Source organism: Nerophis lumbriciformis, linkage group LG14 (assembly GCF_033978685.3).
Source record: "Nerophis lumbriciformis linkage group LG14, RoL_Nlum_v2.1, whole genome shotgun sequence".
NCBI lineage: Eukaryota > Metazoa > Chordata > Actinopteri > Syngnathiformes > Syngnathidae > Nerophis > Nerophis lumbriciformis.
In genome coordinates, this window is record NC_084561.2 from 38,674,002 (window position 1) to 38,691,323 (window position 17,322).

Sequence of the window (17,322 nt, forward strand, 5' to 3'; positions counted from 1 at the left end):
CCATACATTGTGAGAAAAAGACTGGTTTTATTTGTATTTATTTTTTGCTTGTAATTGTTTTTTAATCTTCCTTATTTGCTTCAAATTATTACCGTATGTCTCTATATATATATATATATATATATATATATATATTTATCTTATTTTCATTAATAATTTTGGCCAAAAGGAGGCGCATTTCAATTTCTGACACACACTTGTTATTTCATATGTTGACCAGAGGGGGAGCACTTTTAAAACCGACACAAAGTCAATTTGAATAATTCCTCCTTTTTGGTACCACCCTCATTTTGATAGATTTCACCACCAGGGGTGCAAATGAGACATTCTCTATTAGATGCAATAGTTTTCTGTATTGGGACCATGATTTATGTCATCACTTGTTCACACCGTCTTATATGGAAGATAATTTTCCTTCTTCGTGTCTCAAGAAGGGTAGAAATACAAGAACACACACACACACACAAACACACACACACACACACACATTCTTGTATTAGTTACCTTCTTGAGACCTCCGAAAACTGCTCACCTCTTTAGGACCACCCTTTCTGGATTAATAAAGATGTGTATTTACAACATTGAGAATATATACATACTATGCAAATATAAAAAAAGCTTGTTGTGAAAAATTAATTGGAATTTCACAGGAAAAAGATCACAGTTTCTCGAGAAAAACTCAAAATGTTGGCAGTATTACAATAAAAGTCAACGCAAGTCAACATTTTACAAGAAAAACTGAACATTTGTGCAATAATATGATAACATTTGGAATTTTACTCAATAAAAGTCTCAATTTTACAAGAAAAGCTTAAAATGTTTGCAATTTTATGAAAATAGTTGTAATTTTACGTGACAAAAGTCACAATTTCATAAGAAAACATAAATATTTTGGCAATATTATAATAATAATCGGAATTTTACTCATAAAAATGTCACTATTTTACAAAAACAACAAAAAAATTGGCAAAATTGTGATAAAAGTCAGCATTTTATATGACAGTTGTCACCATTTTGCGTTAAAAAGTAATAATTTTACATAAAAAAAGTAATAATTTTACGAGAAAATATTGCAATATTACAGAAAGAATATTAGAAATTGTTCCCAATTTTATAAGAAAAAATTCCATACATTGTGAGAAAAAGACTGGTTTTATTTGTATTTATTTTTTGCTTGTAATTGTTTTTTAATCTTCCTTATTTGCTTCAAATTATTACCGTATGTCTCTATATACATATTTATCTTATTTTCATTAATAATTTTGGCCAAAGGAGGCGCATTTCAATTTCTGACACACACTTGTTATTTCATATGTTGACCAGAGGGGGAGCACTTTTAAAACCGACACAAAGTCAATTTGAATAATCCCTCCTTTTTGGGACCACCCTAGTTTTGATAGATATCACCACCAGGGGTGCAAATGAGACATTCTCTATTAGATGCAATAGTTTTCTGTATTGGGACCATGATTTATGTCATCACTTGTTCACACCTCCTCATATGGAAGCTTCTTTTCCTTCTTCATGTCTCAAGAAGGGTGGAAATACAAGAACACACACACACACACACACACACACACACACACACACACACACACACACACACACACACACACACACACACACACACACACACACACACACATTATTGTATTAGTTACCTTCTTGAGACCTGAGAAAAATGCCTACCTCTTTAGGACCACCCTTTCTAGATATATAAAGATGTGTATTTACAACATTAATAATATATACATACTATGCAAATATAAAAAAAGCTTGTTGTGAAAAATTAATTGGAATTTCACAGGAAAAAGATCACAGTTTCTCGAGAAAAACTTAAAATGTTGGCAGTATTACAATAAAAGACAACGCAAGTCAACATTTTACAAGAAAAACTGAACATTTGTGCAATATTATGATAAAATTTGGAATTTTACTCAATAAAAGTCGCAATTTTACAAGAAAAGCTTAAAATGTTTGCAATTTTATGAAAATAGTTGTAATTTTACGCGACAAAAGTCACGATTTCATAAGAAAACATAAATATTTTGGCAATATTATAATAATAATCGGATTTTTTTCACTATTTTACAAAAACAACAACAAAATTGGCAAAATTGTGATAAAAGTCAGCATTTTATATGACAGTTGTCACCATTTTGCGTTAAAAAGTAATAATTTTACATAAAAAAAGTAATAATTTTACGAGAAAATATTGCAATATTACAGAAAGAATATTAGAAATTGTTCCCAATTTTATAAGAAAAAATTCCATACATTGTGAGAAAAAGACTGGTTTTATTTGTATTTATTTATTTTTTGCTTGTAATTGTTTTTGAATCTTCCTTATTTGCTTCAAATTATTACCGTATGTCTCTATATACATATTTATCTTATTTTCATTAATAATTTTGGCCAAAGGAGGCGCATTTCAATTTCTGACACACACTTGTTATTTCATATGTTGACCAGAGGGGGGAGCACTTTTAAAAGCGACACACAGTCAATTTGAAAAATCCCTCATTTTGATAGATTTCACCACCAGGGGTGCAAATGAGACATTCTCTATTAGATGCAATAGTTTTCTGTATTGGGACCATGATTTATGTCATCACTTGTTCACACCTCCTCATATGGAAGGTACTTTTCCTTCTTCATGTCTCAAGAAGGGAAATACAAGAACACACCCACACACACACACACACACACACACACACACACACACTATGAGGTGTTTGTGTGGTATTTTGTTGACAGCAAACATGTTTCCTGTTCGTCTTCCTTTTAGACTGTGTGGAGCCAGCTTTTTTTTTTCTTTTCTTTTTTTTTAAACATCCTTTTTTTAAATTTTTCACTGTTTGCGGATTTATCACGACAACTTGCAAGAAAACAAGTTAACCTATCCAGGCGACTGAGTGCACTCGGTGCATGAAATCACAGAAGAATGAGAGGGGTTAGGACCGCCTTTGTTGTAAAGGTTAACAAACATTACGTAAGAAAGCGTATTCGGAGGGTTGATATATTTCTGCTGTCAGCTAAATGAACATCAAGCTGCTTGAGCTTTGAAGGAGTACGCACATCCGGAAAGGTACACTCACAAATACACACGTACGCTGATACCAATGTTCCCTCTAAGGTGCGCGCCTGTGCAATTGTGCACTGCTCAAGCGTCCTCTATGCACAAAATCAAACTAAAAAATAAGCGCATAACAATTTTCGACACACGGACACGACAGAGAAAACAGTTTTCGTCATCATTGTCCAAATATTGTAACGTCTGTCGAGACGCTTTGAGGACATGAATTCCATCCATCACTTTACTGAGCAAAACTCTTTATTGTCGGCCATAAACACATCACCAAAACATTAGTGAAAAAAATGATATCTAGCAAAAGTGGTCATTTTCTGCTTTACAAACCAGACCAAAAGCAACTTTGTTATATCAACAGCAGCCGCTCGCTCTTTCTCACTTGCGCCAACACATGCACATATGGCACTTAGCCAGTGATGCGTTTACAGCCACACAAAAAGTCAGTCAACTCCAACACCACACATAAAGTGTCATTCCAGGTCGTTACACTATGATTTACCATTCAAATGTGTGCTTATTCTAGTGTCATTTATTAGGAATCTTAAAGGGGAACATTATCACCAGACCTATGTAAGCGTCAATATATACCTTGATGTTGCAGAAAAAAGACCATATATTTTTTTAACCGATTTCCGAACTGGGCAGCACGGTGGAAGAAGGGTTAGTGCGTCTGCCTCACAATACGAAGGTACTGAGTAGTCGTGAGTTCAATCCCGGCCTCGGGATCTTTCTGTGTGGAGTTTGCATGTCCTCCCCGTGACTGCGTGGGTTCCCTCCGGGTACTCCGGCTTCCTCCCACCTCCAAAGACATGCACCTGGGGATAGGTTGATTGGCAACACTAAATTGGCCCTAGTGTGTGAATGTGAGTGTGAATTAGAGATGCGCGGTTTGCGGGCACAACCGCGGAGTCCGCGGATTATCCGCGGATCGGGCGGATGAAATTTAAAAAAATTAGATTTTATCCGCGGGTCGGGTCGGGTCGGGTCGGGCGTTTGAAATAAAAAAAATTAGATTTTAAATAGATTCAGGCGGGTGGCAGTTAAACCAATTCGGAAATATATATACATAGTTAAATGTTGTTACCCACATACGAAAAACGAGCAGGCACCTGCTGCATATGCCACAACAGAAAAAAAAAAAAAAAGAGATGGACACTTTTACGGAGCGGAGAAGGCCCCCGACGCCTCGCCGGGGTCCGGGACCGAGGCCCCTTCCCCCGAGAGGGCCCCACCGGGAGCTGTAGCTGAGGCGATCCGCGAGAAGGGCCCGACGCACGTCCAGGGTCACCACCGCGCCCACCGCACCGACACCCCGCCTCGTCCGCCTTCGCCGCGGCCGGCGTCACGCGCAGCAGGTAAGCAGCTTACCTGCCCGCCACCCCCGTGGCCGGGGGCTCGTAACAGGGGTCACTCCGCGCGCTCCACCCGCACAGCTTACCTGCCCGCCACCCCTGTTGCCGTGGGCGCGTAACAGGGGTCACTCCGCGCGCAGTGCGCTCACGAAAGGGGTGGGGCTCACCCTGGTTGATATAGACAGCAGCTAGGACGGTGGCCATGGACGTCGGAACCCGCTAAGGAGTGTGTAACAACCCACCTGCCGAATCAACTAGCCCTGAAAATGGATGGCGCTGGAGCGTTGGGCCCATACCCGGCCGTCGCCGGCAGCGAGACGCGCTTGGAGGTGCGCTCAGCGCGGCTCCCATATGATTGCGCACTGGTGTGCGTTTGGGTCGTGACAGCGTGGCACGCGAATGTCTGTACTGCATTGGATCAGTCTCCTTTCTTTAACAGGCAAAAGCTTTATAACCTCACTAATGCCTTGCATCGTCTATATTAGATATATAACAACGGGCGGGTGCGGGCGGATGGCGGGCGGATGGCGGGCGGATGCAGTTCTGATCAAATGTTAGATCGGGTGGATTGCGGATGGTTGACGACTTTCTGATGCGGTTGCGGATGAAATAATTGCCTATCCGCGCATCTCTAGTGTGAATGTTGTCTGTCTATCTGTGTTGGCCCTGCGATGAGGTGGCGACTTGTCCAGACTGTACCCCGCCTTCCGCCCGATTGTAGCTGAGATAGGCTCCAGCGCCCCCCGCGACCCCGAAGGGAATAAGCGGTAGAAAATGGATGGATGGATGGATGGATGGATGGATGGATTTCCGAACTCTAAATGGGTGAATTTTGGCGAATTGAACGCCTTTCTATTATTCGCTCTCGGAGCGATGACGTCAACGTGACGTCACATCGGGAAGCAATCAGCCATTTTCTCACTTTCGTCGGTGTGTTGTCGGAGGGTGTAACAACACGAACAGGGACGGATTCAAGTTGCACCAGTGGCCAAAAGATGCGAAAGTGGCAAGAAATTGGACGAAATTTGTTCAAAACACGAGGCTGTGGGGAAAGCCGACGAAATGGTCAGTCGTTTGTTCCGCACACTTTACCGACGAAAGCTATGCTACGACAGAGATGGCAAGAATGTGTGGATATACTGCGACACTCAAAGCAGATGCTGACATCAACTCCAAAACTGGGCAGATCAGCTTTCAGGAAAAGAGAGCGGATGAGGGTATGTCTACAGAATATATTAATTGATGAAAACTTTATTCATTACTCACGGTTTTACGTAAATGATTATACATAAACTGTGTTTACCAGTAATTTAGCTTAAAAACATTTTTTTTTTCAATCATTCGAGTACATTCGGGTAGTCTTGTGTAATGCAGTATTTTGTGTCTATTTAGGTATGGTTAACCTGAGCGCTGAAATCGTGGAAAAATATAGGTTCTTAGTGCGCCTGAAATGGGTTGTCTGCACTCTCAAAGTGCATGTTGTTGCCAAATGTATTTCATATGCTGTAAACCTAGTTCATAGTTGATAGTTTCCTTTAATGCCAAACAAACACATACCAATCGTTGGTTAGAAGGCGATCGCCGAATTCGTCCTCGCTTTCTCCCGTGTCGTTTTCGTCGGTTTCGCTTGCATACGGTTCAAACCGATGTGGCTCAATAGCTTCAGTTTCTTCTTCAATTTCGTTTTCGCTACCTGCCTCCACACTACAACCATCCGTTTCAATACATGCGTAATCTGTTGAATCGCTTAAGCCGCTGAAATCCGAGTCTGAATCCGAGTTTATGTAGCTATATCTTGCTGTTCTATTCGCCGTGTTTGTTTGTGTTGGCATCACTATGTGACGTCACAGGAAAATGGACGGGTGTATATAACGATGGTTAAAATCAGGCACTTTGAAGCTTTTTTTTAGGGATATTGCGTGATGGGTAAAATTTTGAAAAAAACTTCGAAAAACAAAATAAGCCAGTGGGAACTGATTTTTAATGGTTTTAACCCTTCTGAAATTGTGATAATGTTCCCCTTTAATTTATAAATATTAATCATGAATTGCTGTTAGTATATTAAATAAATACTAATAAAATATATTTTTTACAAACAGTTGCAGGAATGTACACATGATCCCCTGCTTACATCTCATTGTGCAACATGTGAATGTTTTAATGGGAACTAAATGCAATGTCTGAAAGGGGTACACATTATTTCCAAAGCAGGACCTCCACCCAGACAAACAATACAAGAACACAGTTCATGAAAAACAATATTTGTTGTTATTGTCATTGTAAGTGGGCCTGAACACTTATATTAGAAAATAACCTATTATTTGATTATAATAATAAGAGAATGTTGTCTGTCTATCTGTGTTGGCCCTGCGATGAGGTGGGGACTTGTCCAGGGTGTAGAAAATGGATTGATGGATGGAGAACTTGTACGTCGGATGTTGCTCACATGGGCTCCACTGAATGCTCAGGGAGTTTTTGCGTTTGCTCACACACATGAAAAATTAAAGGGAACATTGGCTGATACCTACGTCAAACAGAGGCCCAAACACATATCCAACCACCCACACAGTCAACAGTGGATGTGAGTGATTTTTTAAAATTGCATTTTTGACAATACCAGACATCCACTCTCTACTGTTTGCTAGTACATATTAAACTGTTACTGCATATTCATCTCAATTACATTTCACAACCTACTTAGATGTCTTATTTTCAAACCAATTAGTTAAGTTAGTACTAATCAAAACTAGAGGCTTAAAAACCTCGACACGGCAGTTTTACATCGCTTAGAATCTTTCAAAGTCGGTTCTGAATATTTTTCGAGTGATTGCCCAGCCCTAGCGAGAGGTGAGGTACTAGAGGTGGGGTAAATGATTGATTCGCCGATGCATGAATCGATGGACATACACTATATTGCCAAAGGATTTAACAATATGAACTTGAAGTGCCATTCCATTCCTAACCCATAGGGTTCAATATGATGTCGGTCCACTTTTTGAAGCTATTACAGCTTCAACTCTTCTGGGAAGGCTGTCCACAAGGTTGCGGAGTGTGTTTATAGGAATTTTCCACCATTCTTCCAAAAGCGTATTGGTGAGGTCACACACTGATGTTGTTGGAAAAGGCCTGGCTCTCAGTCTCCGTTCTAATTCATCCCAATGGTGTACTATCGGGTTCAGGTCAGGACTCTGTGCAGGCCAGTCAAGTTCATCCACACCAGACTCTGTCATCCATGTCTTTATGGACCTTGCTTTGTGCACTGGTGCACAGTCATGTTGGAAGCTGTTCCCACAAGGTTGGGTGCATGGAATTGTCCAAAATGTTTTGGTATCCTGGAGCATTCAAAGTTCCTTTCACTGGAACTAAGGGGCCAAGCCCAACTCCGGAAAAACAACCCCACACCATAATTCCTCCTCCACCAAAGCAGTCCGAAATGTAGCGTTCCCCTGGCAACCTCCAAATCCAGACTGGTCCATCAGATTGCCAGATGGAAAAGCGTGATTCATCACTCCAGAGAACACGTCTCCACTGCTCTAGAGTCCAGTGGCGACGTGCTTTACACCACTGCATCCCACGCTTTGCATTGGACTTGGTGATGTATGGCTTAGATGCAACTGCTCGGCCATGGAAACCCATTCCATGAAGCTCTCTGCGTACTGTATGTGGGCTAATTGGAAGGTCACATGACGTTTGGAGCTCTGTAGCAACTGACTGTGCAGAAAGTGGGCGACCTCTTTGCACTGTGCGCTTCAGCATCCGCTGACCCCTCTCTGTCAGTTTATGTGGCCTACCACTTCGTGGCTGAGTTGCTGTTGTTCCCAAACTCTTCCATTTAAATTACTGTTAAAATAATTTATATTTATATTCATGTTGTCAGAATAATTGTATCTAAGTTATCACAAAACTTTGTGTTTCAATGAGTTCCCGGCGAGAGGACAAAAGCTGTCTTTAAACCTACCAAGAAGAAGGCTTGTAAAACTCCACTGTGTAGGATGGGAAGCAACATGAAGGTGTTCTGTTTCTTTTATGTATTGTAATCAACATAAATATATTGTTTTGACCCAAGAACTACAAAGCAAAGAGGAAGCAAGACCTGGCTCCCCTACAGGGACCTCTTTTTTTAACTGTTTTACGACCTTTTCTTTTGAACTGTTTTGTAATCAAAGGCGATGGCTGTTTACGACCCCCGTCCCTTAGAAACGGCTGTTGCCATGTAATCAGGGAAAGTCCAAATAAAAGAGGAGACGTACAATCTTTCGTCAGAGCGTGATGGAGACTGTGCAAGAGTACAGCCCAGACGCGCTCTCCTCAATTAAGCCAAATTTAATTATGTCTGTTTAATTCTTTGCTTCTTGTCTTGTTTAATAGATGTCATCAGTGTATGAACCTGACACATGTAAACCAATTTGAGGAAATAAATGCATTAACAATGCAAAATTAACACAAATCATTTCAACAACATTTTAATATTGTTATAAAATAGGTCTGAGAAGAGTACAGACCTTTGACCAAGGCTAAATAAACCTTAACATATTAGTCTGACTTTCAAAAGCATGACTCATCGGGCAGCAGTGTTGTAGTAGCCTCATGGAGGTGGCAGTGAATGCATATGACAAAGTGGGTGCAAAGTGCTACACACGCAAGCTTATTTCACTGTCTGCACCATCTGCTTGATCTGATGTGTCACTGTTCCACTTGGACCTATATAAGTGGACTCAACATTCCTTGATGCATTCTATATAATTGGTTATTCCTTGAATTATGCACCCCACCTTTATAATATATTATTTAAATTCGCTCGAATGATTCTGGTATTTTAAAAACGACCTTAGTAACCAAAGCATAACCTTGAGCAAATGTAAAATGCTGACTGCTATATTTAACACCAAAACATTGCCTTCATTATACACATTTGTTTGGATTTTTGTCATATTCCTATTTATGTCATACAAATTTGTTCTGTCACTGTGAATATATTTAAATACTCCACAAGACATCAAAATAAGCCATATATTTATTTTTGTTTAAAGTCACATAAAACTAACACCATAAATTCTAATTATTGCTGCCGTGTCTGAACCTCCATCCATCCATCCACCTTCTTCCACTTATCAGAGGTCGGGTCGCGGGGGCAGCAGCCTAAGCAGAGAAGCCCGGACTTCCCTCTCCCCAGCCACTTCGTCCAGCTCTTCCCGGGGGATCCCGAGGCGTTCCCAGGCCAGTCGGGAGACATAGCCTACCCAACGTGTCCTGGGTCTTCCCCGTGACCTCCTACCGGTCGGACGTGCCCTAAACGCCTCCCTCGGGAGGTGTTCGGGTGACATCCTCATCTGGCTCCTCTCGATGTGGAGGAGCAACGGCTTTACTTTGAGCTCCTCCCGGATGACAGAGCTTCTCACCCTATCTCTAAGGGAGAGCCCCGCCACCCGGCGGAGGAAACTCATTTCGGCCGCTTGTACCCGTGACCTTGTCCTTTCGGTCGTAACCCAAAGCTCATGACCGTAGGTGAGGATGGGAACGTAGATCGACCGGTAAATTGAGAGCTTTGCCTTCCGGCTCAGCTCCTTCTTCACCACAATGGATCGATACAGCGTCCGCATTACTGAAGACCCCCTCCCCTCCCAAGCGCTTACCTGTTTCTCACCTTTTTTGTAAGGGCTGCCGGAAGTTGGCAGACCCGTCAGCGATCCTGTTCTGTCTCCCTGTGTTGTTTGTCTGCTCTTGAATGGGATTGTACTAGAAAATCTTTAATGTCCCCTCTGGTATTATTCAATCAATCAATCAATCAATCAATGTTTATTCATATAGCCCTAAATCACAAGTGTCTCAAAGGGCTGCACAAGCCACAACGACATCCTCGGTACAAAGCCCACATAAGGGCAAGGATAATGTCACCCCAGTGGGACGTCGATGTGAATGACTATGAGAAACCTTGGAGAGGACCGCATATGTGGGTAACCCCCCCCCCTCTAGGGGAGACCGAATGCAATGGATGTCGAGTGGGTCTGACATAATATTGTGAGAGTCCAGTCCATAGTGGATCCAACATAATATTTAAGTATTTCTGATTCTAGATTCTGATCTGATTCTTTTTGTATTTTTTTTCAGTTTTGTAAATTCACCAAAACGTCAGAGTAAAGTTGCTGGGTCTGTTTAGCTGATTGGAGAGCGAGTTTCCACAGCGAACGGGTCCATGAGGATGACTTATGTTTTGTTTGATCAGCCGTTTTACTGCCGTGTTACAGACAATGTTTGGAAACAATTGAGTGATGTAAAGAAACATTTACAATATATTTTGCATCGGTTTATACCTGCGGCTAATATATCCATCCATCCATCCACTTTCTAAAGCTTGTCCCTTTTGGGGTCGCAGGGGGTGCTGGAACCTATCTCAGCTGCATTCGAGCGGAAGGCGGGGTACACCCTGGACAAGTCGCCACCTCATCACAGGGCCAACACAGATAGACGGACAACATTCACACTCACATTCACACTAATATATGTAAACAAACAAAAAAGTTTTCTTCTAAAACGCTTGCGGCTTAAAGGCCGGTGCACTTTATAACCCGGACAATACGGTACTACTACACATTTTCTGAATGCAACCCAGAAATACAACAAAGGCGCTCCATGCGGCTACAAAGTCGGACTAATATATACACCTTTTGCAGAGTTGTGAAAGCTTCACAATGAAGTCGTTCTTTTGCGCGGCCGTTTGTTTTGACGTCAGGCGTGATGTGCAACCGAGCGTGCTCTCGCAGGGCTTGTAGTGAAACCTGCAGGTTTTCATTTCTTGCCATGAGGAATCTTTGTGACGGACGAGAGGAGTACATGAGTGTGTAAACACTGGAGCCAAAAATAGAATAGTTCTCAGACGGCCTTGCAGCCCTTTGACAAGTGTAACCGTAGGTCACACAATGTTCAAGTATTCACAACCTGTTAAATACCTTCATTGCGTACTTACTGAAAGTAACGCAAAACACACTGGAAATAAAAACAACAGCTAATGCTGAGTATGGGAAAATGTAGTGCACTGTCAGTATCCAGATGTTGCACTAATGATAGACCCTTACCACCCCTCAGAATTGACTTATTGGCTACTTACACTATATTGCCAAAAGTATTTGGCCACCTGTTTTGACTCACATATGAACTTGAAGTGCCATCCCATTCCTAACCCATAGGGTTCAATATGATGTCGGTCCACCTTTTGCAGCTATTACAGCTTCAACTCTTCTGGGAAGGCTGTCCACAAGGTTGCGGAGTGTGTTTATAGGAATTTTCCACTATTCTTCCAAAAGCACATTGTGGAGAAGGCCTGGCTCTCAGTCTCCGTTCTAATTCATCCCAAAGGTGTTCTATCGGGTTCAGGTCAGGACTCTGTGCAGGCCAGTCAAGTAGTCGGTAGTTGGTCGTAGTCGGTTGATTCGTGTGAAAGTGGCGGGCAAACTATAGCTTCCGGTGTTGGCCGACCTCGTCTCACAAGATCTAGTTTCTCTTAAGTATCCTTCCTGAGAACAGCCTTGCAAATAAACAATATATTGCCAAAAGTAATTGGCCACCTGCCTTGACTTAAATACGAACTTGAAGTTCCTAACTATGAACTGATCAAGGTGTTGGCCTCAGGATGCAGAGACGGGAGGCAAGGTTCCATCCATCCATTTTCTACCGCTTATTCCCTTCGGGGTCGCGGGGGGCGTTGGAGCCTATTTCAGCTACAATCGGGCGGAAGGCGGGGTACACCCTGGGCCAACACAGATAGACAGACAACATTCACACTCACATTCACACACTAGGGCCAATTTAGTGTTGCCAATCAACCTATCCCCAGGTGCATGTCTTTGGAGGTGGGAGGAAGCCGGAGTACCCGGAGGGAACCCACGCAGTCACGGGGAGAACATGCAAACTCCACACAGAAAGATCTCGAGCCCGGGATTGAACTCAGGACTACTCAGGACCTTCGTATTGTGAGGCAGACGCACTAACCCCTCTTCCACCGTGCTGCCGTGGGAGGCACGGTTGAATTACAAAAATGGAAACATTTTTATCAGTCCAAAAGGTGTAACAAAAGGCGATGGGGCAGAAGCATACCATGAATTATAGACAAAAACAGGTTACTGAGTGGTCGGCAGGGGAAAAGGCCAGGGCGCACTGAGCACAGCAAAAAGTCCAACACAGAATCCTCTTTACCTCAGGGAGGCTAGGAAGCAAACACAAAGAGGTTAGGGATTACAGGACTAAGGAGAGACAACGTACCAGGACTGGCGAGGTGAAGCAGGCGCATGAACGTGAGAGGTTCAGGAGACACTAACCGGCAAGGCCAAGCTGTCAGTGACGAGCTTGAATACTCTCAGGTTTAAATTGATTGCAGGTGTGCCTTAGTGTCCGCCCCTCGCCAAGGACTAATGAACTGAAGAAAACAGACATCACAATAAAGGAAAAGACAGGGGAATGATAAAACACAACAGAGGGTTCAATACGATGTGGGTCCACCTTTTGCAACTCTTCTGGGAAAGCTGTCCACAAGGTTGCGGAGTGTGTTTATAGGAATTTTCCACCATTCTTCCAAAAGCGCATTGGTGAGGTCACACACTGATGTTGTTGGAGAAGGCCTGGCTCTCAGTCTCCGTTCTAATTCATCCCACAGGTGTTCTATCGGGTTCAGGTCAGGACTCTGTGCAGGCCAGTCAAGTTCATCAACACCGGACTCTGTCATCCATGTCTTTATGGACCTTGCTTTGTGCACTGGTGCACAGTCGTGTTGGAAGACGAAGGGACCCGCTCCAAACTGTTCCCAAACTGTTCCCACAAAGTAGGGAGCATGGATTTTTCCCAAAAATATTTTAGTATCCTGGAGCATTCAAAGTTCCTTTCACTGGAACTAAGGGGCCAAGCCCAACTCCTGAAAAACAACCCCACACCATAATTCCTCCTCCACCAAATTTCACACTCGGCACTATGCAGCCCGAAATGTACCTTTCTCCTGGCAACCTTCAAACCCAGACTCGTCCATCAGATTGGAAAAGCGTGATTCATCACTCCAGAGAACACGTCTCCACTGCTCTAGAGTCCAGTGGTGTTGTGCTTTACACCACTGCATCCCACACTTTGCATTGGACTTGGTGATGTATGGCTTAGATGCAACTGCTCGGCCATGGAAACCCATTCCATGAAGCTCTCTGCGTACTGTATGTGGGCTAATTGAAAGGTCACATGAAGTTTGGAGTTCTGTAGCAACTGACTGTGCAGAAAGTCGGCGACCTCTTTGCACTATGCGCTTCAGCATCCACTGAACCCTCCCTGTGGCCTACCACTTCGTGGCTGAGTTGCTGTTGTTCCCAAACTCTTCCATTTTCTTATAATAAAGCCGGCAGTTGACTTTGGAATATATATGAGCGACAAAATTTCACGACTGGATTTGTTGCACAGGTGGCATCCTATGACAGTTCCACGCTGGAAATCACTGAAAGCGGCCCATTCTTTCACAAATGTTTGTAGAAACAGTCTCCATGCCTAAGTGCTTGATTTAATACACCTGTGGCCGGGCCAAGTGATTAGGACACCTGATTCTGATCATTTGGATAGGTGGCCAAATACTTTTGGCAATATAGTGTATCAGTATTGTCGTGGCTTGTGCAGCCCTTTGAGACACTTGTGATTAAGGACTATATAAATACTTTGATTGATCGATTGATTGAGAAAAGTGAAGTTGTGTTGCTATGCAGTAGGGACTCTTACTTACACTTGGATTTTCTTAAGAGCTCTGTATGTCTTAAAGACGTTTGAAGTTAGACAAACAAATCAAGTTTTATCATCTTCAGCTGTCATCAAAGATCAAATCTTATCTATCTCTTGAATAATTTGAACAGGACATGCAAACTTTTATCGCATCACGTCTCGAATACTGTAATGCACTTTGCGCTGGAATAAGTCAAAATGCACTTTAACCAACCATGCGGCACAATTTTTACAGCAACCATAAAATGCTCCTGCATTGGCTTCCTGTTCATTTTAGAATGGACTTTAACATTTTAATGTTTGTTTTTTAAAAGCTTTGAATGGATTGGCCATAAAGTATATCACAGACCTCATCTAATTACAAACCCCGTTTCCATGAGTTGGGAAATTGTGTTAAATGTAAATATAAACGGAATACAATGATTTGCAAATCCTTTTCAACCCATATTCAATTGAATGCACTACAAAGACAAGATATTTGATGTTCAAACTCAAACTTTTATTTTTTTTTGCAAATAACAATTAACTTAGAATTTCATGGCTGCAACACATGCCAAAGTAGTTGGGAAAGGGCATGTTCACCACTGTGTTACATGGCCTTTCCTTTTAACAACACTGAGTAAACGTTTGGGAACTGAGGAGACACATTTTTGAAGCGTCTCAGGTGGAATTCTTTCCCATTCTTGCTTGATGTACAGCTTAAGTTGTTCAACAGTCCGGGGGTCTCCGTTGAGGTATTTTAGGTTTCATAATGCACCACACATTTTCAATGGGAGACAGGTCTGGACTACAGGCAGGCCAGTCTAGTACCCGCACTCTTTTACTATGAAACCATGTTGATGTAACACGTGGCTTGGCATTGTCTTGCTGAAATAAGCAGGGGCGTCCATGGTAACGTTGCTTGGATGGCAACATATGTTGCTCCAAAACCTGTATGTACCTTTCAGCATTAATGGCGCCTTCACAGATGTGTAAGTTACCCATGTCTTGGGCACTAATACACCCCCATACCATCACAGATACTGGCTTTTCAACTTTGCGCCTATAACAATCTGGATGGTTCTTTTCCTCTTTGGTCCGGAGGCCACGACGTCCACAGTTTCCAAAAACAATTTGAAATGTGGACTCATCAGACCACAGAACACTTTTCCACTTTGTATCAGTCCATCTTAGATGAGTTCAGGCCCAGCGAAGCCGACAGCGTTTCTGGGTGTCTGACGGACATCTACACCTCCCGCTGCCTCAACAGAGCCAGTGCCATCATCAAAGACAGCACCCACCTTGGCTCTGACCTGTTCCACCTGCTGCCCTCTGGGAAGCGCTACAGGTGCATTAAAACCAAAACAAACAGGCTAAAGAACAGCTTCTTCCCCAGGGCCATAACCATCCTGAACGGACTGCCCCATTGTCCCTCATAACTGCCTTCTCTTCGGTGAAATAACCCATTCCACCAACCACCCTGTTTTTGTTTTGTTTTTTTCATGTATATATTCATTTCACACCATATTCATTGCACTTCTACATTTTTAAAATGTTTATATATTTGCACATTGTTTTTCTAGCATGCACACATCGCACTGTATGGAATGGCCTCAATCTCGTTACCTTGCGTAATGACAATAAAGCTGATTCTGATTCTGATTCTGATAAACGGTTTTCGCCTTGCATAGGAGAGTTTTAACTTGCACTTACAGATGTAGCGACCAACTGTAGTTACTGACAGTGGGTTTCTGAAGTGTTCCTGAGCCCATGTGGTGATATCCTTTACACACTGATGTTGCTTGTTGATGCAGTACAGCCTGAGGGATCGAAGGTCACAGGCTTTGCTGCTTACGTGCAGTGATTTCTCCAGATTCTCTGAACCCTTTGATGATATTATGGACCATAGATGGTGAAATCCCCAAATTCCTTGCAATAGCTGGTTGAGAAAGGTTTTTCTTAAACTGTTCAACAATTTGCTCACGCATTTGTTGACAAAGTGGTGACCCTCGCCCCATCCTTGTTTGTGAATGACTGAGCATTTCATGGAATCTACTTTTATACCCAATCATGGCACCCACCTGTTCCCAATTTGCCTGTTCACCTGTGGGAGGTTCCAAATAAGTGTTTGATGAGCATTCCTCAACTTTATCAGTATTTATTGCCACCTTTCCCAACTTCTTTGTCACGTGTTGCTGGCATCAAATCCTAAAGTTAATGATTATTTGCAAACGAGATGTATGTACTGTATGTATATATACAATAATATTATAATGGATATTGAATTAGTATGTATTATAACTGGTTATTAAAAGTATGTGAAGGTTCAACTTCTACCTTGTTTACTTGCCTGACAACCTTCTTAAAGTTTTGTGATCAATCATAAATATCCATCCATCCAACCATCTTTTTCCGCTTCTGGTCGGGTCGCGGGGGCAGCAGCCTAAGCAGGGAAGCCCAGACTTCCCTCTCCCCAGCCACTTGGTCCAACTCCTCCCGGGGAATTCCGAGGCGTTACCAGGCCAGCCGGGAGACATAGTCTTCCCAATGTGTCCTGGGTAGCCCCGTGGCCTCCTACCGGTCGGACGTGCCCGAAACACCTCATTTGGGTGGCATACTGACCAGATGCCCGAAACACCTCATCTGGCTCCTCTCGATGTGGAGGAGCAGCGGCTTTATTTTGAGCTCCTTCCAAATGACAGAGCTTCTCACCCTATCTCTAAGGGTGCTCCCCGCCACCCAGCGGATGAAGTTAATTTCGGCCGCTTGTACCCGTGATCCTGTCCTTTCGGTCATAACCCAAAGCTCATGACCATAGGTGAGGATGGGAACGTAGATCGACCGGTAAATTGAGAGCTTTGCCTTCCGGCTCAGCCCCTTTTATACCACAATGGATCGATACGGCGTTCGCATTACTGAAGACGCCGCACCGATCCGCCTGTCGATCTCACAATCCACTCTTCCCTCACTCGTGAACAAGACTCCGAGGTACTTGAACTCCTCCACTTGGGGAAAGGTCTCCTCCCCAACCCGGAGATGGCACTCCACCCTTTTCCGGGCGAGTACCATGGACTCTGACTTGGAGGTGCTGATTCTCATCCCAGTCGCTTCACACTCGGCTACGAACCGATCCAGTGAGAGCTGAAGATCCTGGCCAGATGA

At 42.9% G+C, this 17,322-nt stretch overlaps 1 protein-coding gene across 2 annotated transcripts in view; it reads right to left on the reverse strand.

Annotated features, from left to right (window-relative positions):
• Nucleotides 1-17,322, reverse strand: part of b3galt2 (UDP-Gal:betaGlcNAc beta 1,3-galactosyltransferase, polypeptide 2) — a 57,640-nt gene that overhangs the window by 26,389 nt on the left and 13,929 nt on the right. Inside the window, exon 1 of one of the 2 annotated variants that reach the window (XM_061975553.2) lies at nt 12,535-12,921. The exons of the other annotated variant lie outside the window; for it this stretch is intronic. The gene's annotated coding sequence lies outside the window, so the exon portion shown is untranslated. Of the gene's footprint in view, nt 1-12,534; nt 12,922-17,322 lie in introns of those variants that run through there. 2 annotated transcript variants of the gene reach the window in all.